At 34.0% G+C, this 12,628-nt stretch overlaps 1 protein-coding gene across 4 annotated transcripts in view; it reads right to left on the reverse strand.

The window, feature by feature from the left end:
• LOC123799262 (uncharacterized) overlaps nucleotides 1-12,628 on the reverse strand; it is a 1,380,163-nt gene that overhangs the window by 589,469 nt on the left and 778,066 nt on the right. The gene's annotated exons all lie outside the window — the stretch shown is intronic.

Genomic DNA, 12,628 nt, shown 5'->3' on the forward strand with positions numbered 1-12,628 from the left:
CAGGAAGCCAAATCAGACATCACTTAAAATAGTTTTTGGGTCAAGATTACAAAAAAAGGAAGACAGGAAAGAACAGTGGAATCAGCAGGAATGTGTCCCCTAAAGTCCCTTAAACTAAGTTGGAACACAACCCAGAGCAAGTTAGCTAAAGCTCTTCTCAGTGGGATTTTACCCATGGAAAGGCATTAACCACAAAATGTTCACTGAAACTGTTTCCCCTCAACACCGAAAATCAATGGGAAAAAGGTTATTTGTTAACGAAACTTTCAACAAAGCATGCATGCTAAATCTTACTGCTTACAAAATTCATAATCCAACCTGAAAATGAGCATCTCAAATTGTAGAATATAAATCTGAGTATGATCTTGTCTCTCAATCTCAGATCAAGATCACATACATGGCAATCATATAGCTACTCTATAACTGTTGGCTATGATTCACAAGTTTCATCAATGTGTGAAGGAAAAAAAAAGAGTAGTAATAAATATTATTTCTTCTTGGTTAAGTATTAGTATTTTCTAGTTGTACACAGAATTAATTCTAAAAGTCAGAAGGTGACTGTGGGTATCAAAAATTAACTACAGAGCTACTTATATGCAGAAAGCATTTCAGTACATACAATGAAGAGAAAAATGAAATTTCAGCATGACATGAATTTTTGACACATCTCAGGTAATGTTTAAGTATAATTCACATAATCAGTGGATCACAGTATTTATTGTTTTCCTTTAGAGGTTTTCCTATTCACTTCCCTTCTGTCCAATTCAAATATTCAGGATGTTTATTTCTAAAATATTTATCCAAACTAAGAGAAATACTAAAAAAAAAAAAAAAGTGTGTCTAATATTTTCTCTACCAATGCTCCGAAAGTTATAAGGCCCTACTATTTAAGAAATATTAAAGCAGGGGTGCCTGGGTGGTTCAGTCGGTTAAGTGTCTGCCTTCAGCTCAGGTCATGATCTCAGGGTCCTGGGATCAAGCCCCTTGTTTGACTCCCTGATCAGCAGGGAGTCTGCTTCTCCCTCTCCCGCTGCTCCTTCCCCATGCTTGTGCACGTATGCTCTCTCTCAAATAAATAAAATCTTTAAAAAATGAGATTCATTTTACTTTATTATTTAAATTTTGTGTTTTTAACTGGCTATCTGTTAAATGAAAGTTTAATTGTAGGACTTTGGACTAGTAGTTGAACTAATTTCTACTGCTACTAAATGTTATATAGAATTAAAGAGATACTTGTAGTCTCAAACCATAAATAAAGTTAGTTTAGCAAGCATTTATAATGTATAAAAAATTATCAAAAGAAGAAAAAATTATATATCAATTTCTAGTCAGTATTAAGTCTAGATGAATTTTACTTTGGTTTTCTCTTATATTGAACATAATATAAAAATAAAGATTATTGAATGTGTTGTGTGTCATACTTCAAAAGCCATAAGAGATGGCTTCTACATTTAATATATCACAAAATAGTGCTATCCAAGTGATTGACCATGCAAGCAATATATTTTCACGCTGACAGCTTTATGTGGCTAGAATCTATACTTATTTTTTTTTTTTTATCCTTTCACACATACAAAAATTCATTCCAGGTTCAGCGCTTTGATCTATCTTATCACCCTCCCAGAGTTTAGTTCAGTATAAATTTCCTCTGAGGTTACTTCATCATTGTTTTCTGTTTATTTTATCTAGCATATAGCCTCTATTTTACTGATTGACTCTCTTGGTTTTATTAGATCTCATAGCTTTCAAAGTAATTTGCTTTTTAAGTAGTATATTCACTAATATACATTACTGGGCTTTTATTTAGGCTTGTATAGGATTACTTTTTTATAGTTCCATATCATGAAAAAAAGACAAGTATACTTCAGCAATGGAAGAAACTTGTAGTATTAACAATACAGAGATTCAACTGCTGAGGTATTTGTTGATTCATTTATTTGAGTGTGAGAGCCACAGTTATGGACTATGTTCAAACAAGTTCAAACAAGCATGTCAAAACTGGTAATAGATTGAAAATTAATAAAAGGCGTCATCCATGTAAGTAATAAGTCTGAACAATTTGTGTTTCCAAAGATAATTTAAGTGGCAAAATTTAAAAACTTATTAGTTGGGGTAATTTTAAAACCGCAATCTGGTGTATATTATCTATATATAGTGAAAAAAATAACAAAATCATAGTCTTACCAGCTAAGACTTTTTGAACAAACATCCTAAATCAAACTAAATGGTCATTACATTTTTATCAGCACAATAAGCTTGATATTTTTTATCAGTAAAGTGCATTCTGAGCACTGCTTTACTTTGCATACATTTTGTCATGTGTTTATATTTTAATTAATTTTGAATTATGCACATAAGTACAGAGCCCCAAAATATATGGAAAAAACCGAATAACTAAAGGGAGAAATGAAAAATTGAACAATTATTGTTAGAGACTTCAATATGTCCACTTTGAAGGATGGAAAGAAAAAGTAATCAGAAGTCCACCAAGAAACAGAAGACTTGAAAACATTATAAATACACTGGAAGAAGGAAATGTGTATAGAACACTTCAGCCAACAAAAGCAGAATGCATTTCTTCTCAGGTGCACACTGGATATTCTACAGGGGAGATCATATGCTACAACAAATTTAACAAATTTAACAAAACTTCAATAAATTTAAAAAATTTGAAATCATACAAAGTATGTTTCCAAATGCAATGGAATTAAATTATAATTCAATAGCAAAAGGAAATTCAGGACATTTACAAATAAGTGGAAATTAACCAACATGAACTCTGAATTAATGGGAGAACAAAAATGTTACATGCGGAATTAAAAAATACTTGGAGGTGAATGAATTAGCAAATATTTTGAGATTAATTAAAATAAAAACAATACATACAAAAACTTCAGTACAGCTAAAGAAATTAGATATTAGGAAAATAGAAAAAGAAAAGAAAACTCGAAGGAAGCATAAGAAGGCAGTTAAACATAGTGGAAATAAATGAAATAGAAAATATAAAAACAATAAAGATTAAGGAAACAAACAAAAAGATGCATTGAAAATGTCAACAAAGTTGGCATACTTTTAGCTAGACTGGGCCAAGAAAAAAAGAAAGAAGACATGAATTACCAAAATCACACAAATAATGAGGGAAATTACTATAAAACTTAAAAGGGGAAAAAAATGATTATAAGGAAATACTATGAGCACCTGTGAGCTAACAAAATAGATAAACTAAGTGAGCTGAACAAATTCCTAGAAAGGTAAAAACTACCAAAAGTGACTCAAGAGGAAGTATAATATTTGAATAGAACTAAAACAAGTAAAATGTTTGAATTCCTACTAACTCTCTCAAAAGAAAAGCCCAGGCCTAAATGACATTGCTGGTGAATCATACTAAACATTTAAAAAAGAAAAAATGCTAATTCTTCACCAAATCTTCAAAACAACTGAAGATGAAGGAACACTTCCCAATTCATTGTATGAAGCCAAAACTAATACCCAAATAGACAATACAAGAAAACTACAAACCAATATGCCCTGCAAACACAGATGCAAAAATCCTCAACAAAATCCTAGCAAACCAATTCCAGCAACATATAAAAATAGGGTTAAACAGCATAACCAAGTGGGATTTACCTGAGGCATGAAAGTTTGGTTAAATTTGAGAGAATAAATCAATGTAACAGACCATATTAATAAAATAAGAAACTGCATGATCATCTCTATTGATGCAGAAAAATCACTTGGCAACATCCAACGTCCTTTAATTATAAAAACACTCAAACTAGGAATTAAAGAGAACTTCCACAAGCTGAATAAGGGTACGCGTGAAAATCCACAATTAAAATTATAGTTCATAGTGAAACTGAAAACCTTTCCTTTAAAATCAGGAATAAGACGAGGCCATCTAATCACTTTTTTTTTTTTTTGGTTTGTTTTTTGTTTGTTTTTTGAAAAGATTTTATTTATTTATTTGTCAGAGAGAGAATGCGGGAGAGAGAGAGAGAATGAGAGTACAAGCGGGGGAGTGGCAGGCAGAAGGAGAGCAGGCTCCCTGCTGAGCAAGGAGCCAATCCCAGAACCCTTGGATCATGACCTGAGCTGAAGGCAGAAGCTCCTGTCTAATAATGTTTAATGGAAGTTCTAGTTAGGGCAAAGAAATAAAGGCTATGAAAACTAGAAAGTAAGGCATGAAACTATCATTATTTGCAAGGACATAACCTTATATATAGAAAATCCTAAGGAATTCACTAAAAACATTAGAACTAATAAACAGTTCATCTAGGTTGTAGGATACAGGATCAAACTGAAAACTCAATTGTATTTTGACATAGTAACAATGAAAAGTACAAAAATAAAGTTGAACAAATAATCTTATTTCCAATGGCATTAACAATAAAATTTTTAGGAATAAACTTTAAAAAAATATAAAATGTGCACACTAATTAGTATAAAATATTGCTGAAACGAATTAAGATCTAACCAGATGGAAAGGTTTCCTTCGTTCATGGATTCCAAGACTCAATGTTGTTAAGATGGCAATACCACCCCTAATGATCTACAGATTCAAAACCATCCTTATGAATATGTCCACTGCTTTTTCTGTAGGAAATATCAAATTGATTCTAAAATTCATATGTGAGGGTGTGTGGGTGGTTGGTTGAGTGTCTGACTCTTGGTTGCAGCTCAGGTCGTGATCTCATGGGTTGTGAGATCGAGTCCCACATCCAGCTCCATGCTCAGCAAAGAGTCTGCTTGAAGATTCTCTCCCACTGCCCCAACTTTCACTCTCGTTTGTGCACTCTCTCTCTCTAAAATAAATAAATAAATCTTTAAAGTTCATATGCAAATGGAAGATATGCATAATAGCTAATACAATCCTGAAAAAGAAGAATCAAGTTGGAGAACTATGATAATTCAGACTGTGTGGTACTGGTATATGAAGAGACAAATAGATCAAGGGAATAGAATCAAGGATCCAGAAACAAATCTTTACATTTATGGCCAATTTATTTTCAACAAGGATGCCAAACTGATTCAACTGGAGAAGAACTGTCTTTTCAATAAATAGTTCTAGGATAACTAAATATCCAATTGCAAAGAAAGACAGACAGAAAGAAAGACAGAAAGAAAGAGAAAAGGAAGGAAGGAAGGAAGGAAGGAAGGAAGGAAGGAAGGAAAGAAAGGGAGGGAGGGAAGGGAAGGGAGGAAGGGAGGAAGGGAGGAAGGAAGGGGAGGGAGGGAGGGAGGGAGGGAGGGAGGGAGGGAGGGAGGAAGGAAGGAAGGGAGGAAGAGAAGAGAGAAGTTGGATCCTTATCTCACAACACACATAAAAATTAACTCAAAATGTATCTTAAGAGTTAAATGTAAAAGTTAAAACTCTAAAACTTTTCAGAAGTAAACATGTGAGTAAATCCTGGTGACTTTGGGTTAGGCAGTATTTTCTTAGATACAACACCAAAATTGTAAAAAACAAAGGAAAAATAGGTAAATTGGACTAACTCCAATTTAAAAATGTGCTCAAAACCATAACATCAAGAAAGTTAAAAGATTACCTACAGCATGCTAGTAAATATTTCAAATCATACATCTAATGGGTATTGTCTACAGAATACATAAAGAACACTTATAACTCAAAACACAAATAACCCAATCAGTAATTGGTCAAAGAATCTGAATACACATCATCCCAAGCAGATATACAAATGGCTAATAAGTACAAGAAAAGATGCTTAAATCATTAGTCATTAAGGAAATGTAAATTGAAACCACAATGAGCTACCACTTCAGTTTCACGAGGATACTTAGAAAAAAAAAGAGAAAAAGTAACAAGAGGATGCAGAGAAATTAGAATCCTCATCCATTTCTGTTACAGTGTAAAATGGTGAAGCCACTATGGAAAAAAAATTTGGCAGTTCTTCAAAATGTTAAACATAGAGTTACCATATGACTCAGGAAATTCACTCCTAGGTATAGCCAATAGAAATGAAAATATATGTCCATATGTGAGCTCATACATGGTGGCCATAGCATCATTATTCTTTAATAACCAAAAAGTGAAACAACACAAATGTCCACCAATTGCTGAATGGATAAAGCAAACGTAATGTATCCACCAACTGCTGAATGGATAAAGTAAACACAATGTATGAAAATATACGTCCTATGTGAACTCATACACGAGTGGACATAGCATCATTATTCTTTAATAACCAAAAAATGAAACAATGCAAATGTCCACCAATTGCTGAATGGATAAAGTAAACATAATGTATCCATACAATAGAATATCATTCAGCAGTTAAGAATTAAGTACTCGTACATCTTAAAATAGAGATGAATCCTGAAAAGATTAGGTTTAAGAATCCACTCACAAAAGCAATACAATCTATGATCACATTTTCGTGAAACATTCAGAATAAGCAAATTTTTAGATATAGAATTTAGGTTAGTGGTTGCCTAGACTTGGGTGTGGGGTGGTCGGTAGCAATAAGGAGTGACTGCTAATGTGTACCGGAATTATTTGGGGGTGGTGAAAATGTTCTATAATTAAACTGCAGTAATGGTTGCACAACTCTGTGAATATACTAAAAAGCATTGAATTAACACATTAAATGTGTGAATTTTAAGGTATATGATTACATCTCAATTAAAGTGTTCAAAATATATAAATACAACAAATATTTCAGTATCATTTCTTGGTAAACTGATTCTGGAATAGAATCATGTGCTAATTAAAGGTGGTGTAATTGTAGTTAATATACAAAAAAATATTGCAGAAATAGTATAGGCTTTAGACATTCTAATTGTCTAGGAGTATCCCCTTAATTCAGTTTCTGAAAAGTGTATTTTATTTGTTTGATACCAGGCTTCCACAAATTCCCTGAACTATAATGTGCACATTACATTCTACTTCAAATACCTCATGTAAGTCCTTCTATTTACTTTTACTCAGATAGCAACCTCCCCAATCCTCCAGAAATAAGATAAGATTTCATATTTTAAAGCAAGCTAAAATTTTAAGATTACAAACACAGTTTATCTCACTTCCACTGTATTTTTAACAATGTGAATACCATACTTCTGAAAGCAACAGGGGCTCAAAAAAATCACAATGTGGACTATAAATCTCTAGAACATATCATGTGGCTATTTCTTTTATTAATATCTTTTGACAGGGAAACTGCATCTCTTCTCAGTTGTTTAAACTATAGAGGCAGGCACTGTTCTAACTCTTTAAAGATTATCTTTACCTACTTTTTTTTTCCCCTCAATGTTTCCTTTCATCGTTTTTTTTCCACAAAACTTTAAAGTTTCTGCTGACTCCTCTGCCACTCAGTGTTTATTTTGGGACTTTAATATCCCTTGCTCCATCTAAAAATGTTTCAGTCTCTTCCACTTTTTCTAGGATTTATGGTCTTAAGAGTTATAATTGTAAATCTACAGAGCAGAGAAATGCTGATTTTCATTTGACGTGTGTGTGTGTGTGTATATATATATATATATGTATAGTTATATAAATTATAAACATACACAATACATATTCTAAGTTCAGCAAGCTATGACTATTACCAAATCTTTCTTTCTAGAATCCATAGCCAGTAACAGGCATCACATAGCTAAAGCTCCTGGGCGTTGTAATATATAATTCCCAAAGATGACCAATGTCATCTCTTCCATTCTTGTATGCGAAGTCACTCCTCCTATCAAGGGATCTCATCTATGTCACCTCTAATATTCTGGGTTGGCTTTGGGAATTACTGCTATCAATAGAGCATAGTGAAATTGACACTGAATTAGTTCCCTCTTGTTGGGAAACATCATCAAAAAGATGTGACCACCAATGAGCCTGTGAGCTGGACCTGGGCACTCAGAGACTCCTCACTCCTTCCCCTGTCCTTGGAATGTGAATTCCACTTACTTTCTGGCTCCCAGTGGCTGCTTCAAGGACATAGCCTTCAGACAGTAATATGGTGTTGAAAACAAGTGCATAGCATCCATGACTGAGCCCAGTTAGGGCCTCTTCTAAGATTTGGCTGGTGGTTGTGGGGATTCATTTGTCAGTAATTACTGCCACGCAAGACAAGCGTGTATGTGAGCTTCCTTTGCTTATTAAAACTGCCACCTTTCAATGAGGAGTAGCCTGCCTCTTTCTTTGGTCTCTCCCTGCCCTCTGAGTACTGGAGTCAGTTTCAGATTATACCAGGAAAGCTCCTAGGAGGGTTGCAAACCAACATATGTCTTGCCCTAAAAAGGCCTGGCAGCTTCAGCTTTCAATCTCTTGGAACCCTGAGGTATCATGTAAAATTTTCTGGCTAATCTGCTAGAGAAACCAATCAGAGAAAAAAATAGAGTTGCCTGGCCAGCCCATAGCTATTCCAGGCATAATCACGGAGTCATGTGATCTAAGGCATGTTGGATATTTTAGCTCTAGTCAAATTCCCAGACAAATGAACTGCATGAGTGACCCCAGCCAATCACACTGAACAAAAATGAACCCTATTTCAGAATCATGGGCAAATAAATGGTGGTTATTATTTTTGCCACCAAATTTTGTGGTGATTTATATAAGCAACAGATTAGGTAAAAGGCATAATGAAAAAAAATAACTCACAAAAGAAGAAAATGTAGAACGTTTACCATGGAAAAGAGTTATTATAATTAAAATTTTACAAACTTAGAGAACCTTCATGTTGACTGTCTTAAAAGATTATATGCATACTAAAAAAAAAAAAAAAAATACTCCGTAGAAAATCAGTGAAGCTGAAGTGTAACGGAAAAAAGGTATGTTGACATTTCACAAAAACCAGTATATAGATATGGTGGGTTACTATTTGTTGATTATAATAACCTTTTAAGCTAGCAAGAATAACAATGAGAAATTTTTAGGTTTTAAATTTGATGATTGCTATGATATATAGGAATGTTAGAGTGGTGAGACCCTCTCCTTAATTATCTCCCTAGAAATAATAAGATGGTACTTAATTATTTTCACAACTAGGCACTTTTGTTCAGCTTTATAATTTCGAACAATAAAAACTAACAATTTTTGATGGCAGTATTAGTTAACTATTTCTGATTAAATAATTGTTCTAACAGTGCATAAATCAACAAGCACTTATTATTTTACATTTTCTATAGGTCATGAATCACAGCATGGCTATCTGGGTAACCCTGCTTCAGTGTCTCTCATAATGTTGTGATCAAGGTATTAGCTAGGGCTGATACTCATACGAAGGCTCAGCAGGGGAAGGATATGTTCCCAAACCCATTCACATAGTTTTTGGCAGGATTCAATCCCTGTTGGCTCTTAGACTAAGGGTCTCAATGCATGGCTGTTTTTCTGGCCTTTACAGGTCAGTTCACCTTCCTTCAGAGCTAGACAAAAGAGTGGGAATACAAAATGGAAGCCGCAGACTCCTTGAAAATTAAACTAGGAAGTAATAATCCATCACTTCCGCCATTTCTTGTTGCTGTTGTTAAAGCAAGTCAGTAATCCTAGACCCTACTTAAGGGGAGGAAATTGCAAAAGAGCATGAATACTAGGCGTGATGATCACTGAGGCCAGCCTAGCGGCTGCCTAACACAATCATTCACAAAGAATGAATAATGTCTCCTCATCATATGTCACTAAAACACATACAATGTTTGGTTCAATTTAGAAAAAAATAAAATAAAACAAGTTATTACACAAAATTTAGTTTATTTTAAAAAATATATTCATTTATTTATTTTAGAGAGAGGAGAATGTATGGGGGGAGGGGGAGAGGAAGAGTGAGAATCTCAAGCAGACTCCCCACTGAGTGTGGAGTTCAGTGAGGGGCTGGATCTCACAATCTGAGATCATGACCTGAGATCATGACCTGAGCTGAAATCTAGAGCCTGATGCTTAACTGACTGAGCACCCAGGTGAACCTAAAATTTAGTTTATTTTAATAAGAATAGGAGGTTATCCTTTAGCAACACTAGGTTTTGTTTATCTTTTTAACTGATCTAAGAATTCTTACTTTTACATAAATAATTATATACATATTTATATTTAAATATATTTAAATATTTATATAATAACAATTAGTTTTGAAATTATATGTTATATATGATTTTTAAAATTACAAATGCAATTAAACAAGAAGAAAATAATCCTGTTTTAGAAGTGAGTCACCCCTTGATATTTATTACTTTTGATGAAACAGATACAGATGGTGGGCAAAAAATAAACCTCATGTTGTATTTTAGCACTTTTGGTTACAAAGAACAGAAGCACACTGAAGTAATTTCAAGTAATGGGTTAACTGATTTCAAAAACAGGCATACAAATGTTCATATTATCTATGTATATTTAGGAAAGAGGAAAGTAGAAATCTAGTACAAAACTTTAAGAAAGAACCACACTAGATCTCATGAGGGGAGGACTCTCCTTTTAAACCTGGAAGGATTCATTATACAAAGTTTCATATCAAGAATTTTGAAGCCTCCCAGCTAATGCTCTGCCCATTAATGTCAAGCTTTGACATGAATCTCCTCCATTCTCCAGTCCCTTATTCTCATTTTCTTTCCTGTATAAATATTCCCTACTTCTTATTTAACTTCTCTCATGGTTTGTGCACCTTCATAAATTCAACCTTTCTTCATGTATGTAATTCTATCTCATGTCATCCTTCGATGCTGTTTCCATGGCCAACTGACTTCTTTTCTTACTTCAAATTGCCAAATAGAGGTAATCCTATCAGTTCTGTTCATGTTTTCAAACTAGGGCAAGCTACAGATTTACCAACCTTGGTTATGGCGCAAAATGAAGATACAAGCATTGTGACTGAGGGCAGAAAGTAAGGTGTTATGAAACATTGGCTCTTGTGCACCTCTTTCCAGGAAGAGGAAAACTACAAGCAATTAACAAAATAAGTGTAGTCCATTACTAATTCTTAAACTCTCCTGCTAATTCAACTTGGAACCTGAAAATTAAAAGGCAGGAGTTGAGACCTGATATATTCCTCATTTATATATTTCTAGAAGATCTATTAAATTCAATTATATATGAGGAGGAGACAAACCTATTAATAGTATGAATATTAATTATCAGTTGTCTTTTAATAGATATTAACAGGAATGGCATTTAAGACAGGCACTAGAGGGTCAACGAAGAAGAAAGGCCTTAAAACAGATTTATGAAATGGATAAATGATGAATGATGTTAATCCGAGAGCATGAAGCAAGAAGTATGTACAGAAAGAGTAAGCAAAATACTATACTGGAGAACAGTATTAAAGAATCAAAACCACTATGAGGTACACAGATAATACAATATGAACAGCCAGGCAAGGCATACCAAGATTGATAAACTCAATAAATGTCACGGAGAAGGCAAAAGGGAATATCCACATGGGTAGAGTAAATGTAGTAGTATAAAAGGAAGAAATGGGCATCAACAGTTGGAAACGATCTCTTAGGTACAAGACAGGGAGTTGGGTTGTATGATAAGAATCTACACACTGGGAGACTGGGATGCAAAGTAGGAACCCAACCAAGGTTAGGAATAGCAGTAAGACTGAGCAGATGCTGATATTGTTATTAAGCTGATTAGCTATAACCCAAAGCTCATTTCATTTCTACATACATAAAACCAGGGTTGTCTGGGCTGGAACTGATCCACTAGGGTCTTAACACCAATGTCATTTCTAAATTAGACGGATAGAGAAAAACCTTTGGGGTTGTTCTGAAAATACTTGGTAGCCTCAGTCTCTTCCTCCCAGACCAATTTAGTGCCCATAGTACTATTTTTAGCACTGGGAGAAGGGGACAGGTTCATATCAGATAGAACAATTACACTGGACATGTGTGGAAATCACAGGAGACTTTCTGCACTGTGCACATCTGAATTACAGAGAAAGCTGCTTAAAATCACAGCAAGTCTATTTGCATATTGCTTTCCAGTTGTCAGATGGTATCTCAGTTTTTAAACGTGAAAATCACGGTAGATATTTTTTTCATCAGGATGTTAGACTGACTTATTGAAATATAGCACATCAATAAGCATCTCTGAGTTTCCATTATCATGTTTGTATAGTGAACCCTTTGTATAGAGTTGAAGAAGAGACAGCACAAGTTCCATCTAAGGAAAGTCTCCAAAAGTGACCCCTTTTTAAAAGAATTTTTAAAAGCATAATACTTGACATAAATATTGAGTTAAGAAAGAGATGAATAATATTTTCAAGGAAGTAGTGTGAACCAACAGGAAAATATAGAATATAATCAAAAAGCATTTTTTAAGAGTCTTCTCTCCTACCAAGTGACAACTTAGGCTCTATTTACTGCCCCCCTTCCACATCACTCTTACCACACATTGGCTCCTGTATATGTTAGGACATGGCATTGTCTTTGGCCAACCAACTGTTAAGGGTATAGTCCCAGATTCCATGTAATTTATAATCTGGTTAGGAATATAAGCCGTTGAATAAATACAATCATTTTAGACTAAAATGTTCACATGGTTGATCAATGACATGAGAGATATAAATTACTATGTGAGTATTAAAGAAGGAGATACTAATTCTGAATAAGAGGACAGAGGAAGAATATATAAAGAAGACAACAACTGAATAAGACTTGGGAAAATTAACAGAGTTGTTCTAAGCAATCT

The sequence above is a fragment of the Ursus americanus genome, chromosome 5 (genome assembly GCF_024610735.1).
Source record: "Ursus americanus isolate L20-20 chromosome 5, mUrsAme1.1.p, whole genome shotgun sequence".
NCBI lineage: Eukaryota > Metazoa > Chordata > Mammalia > Carnivora > Ursidae > Ursus > Ursus americanus.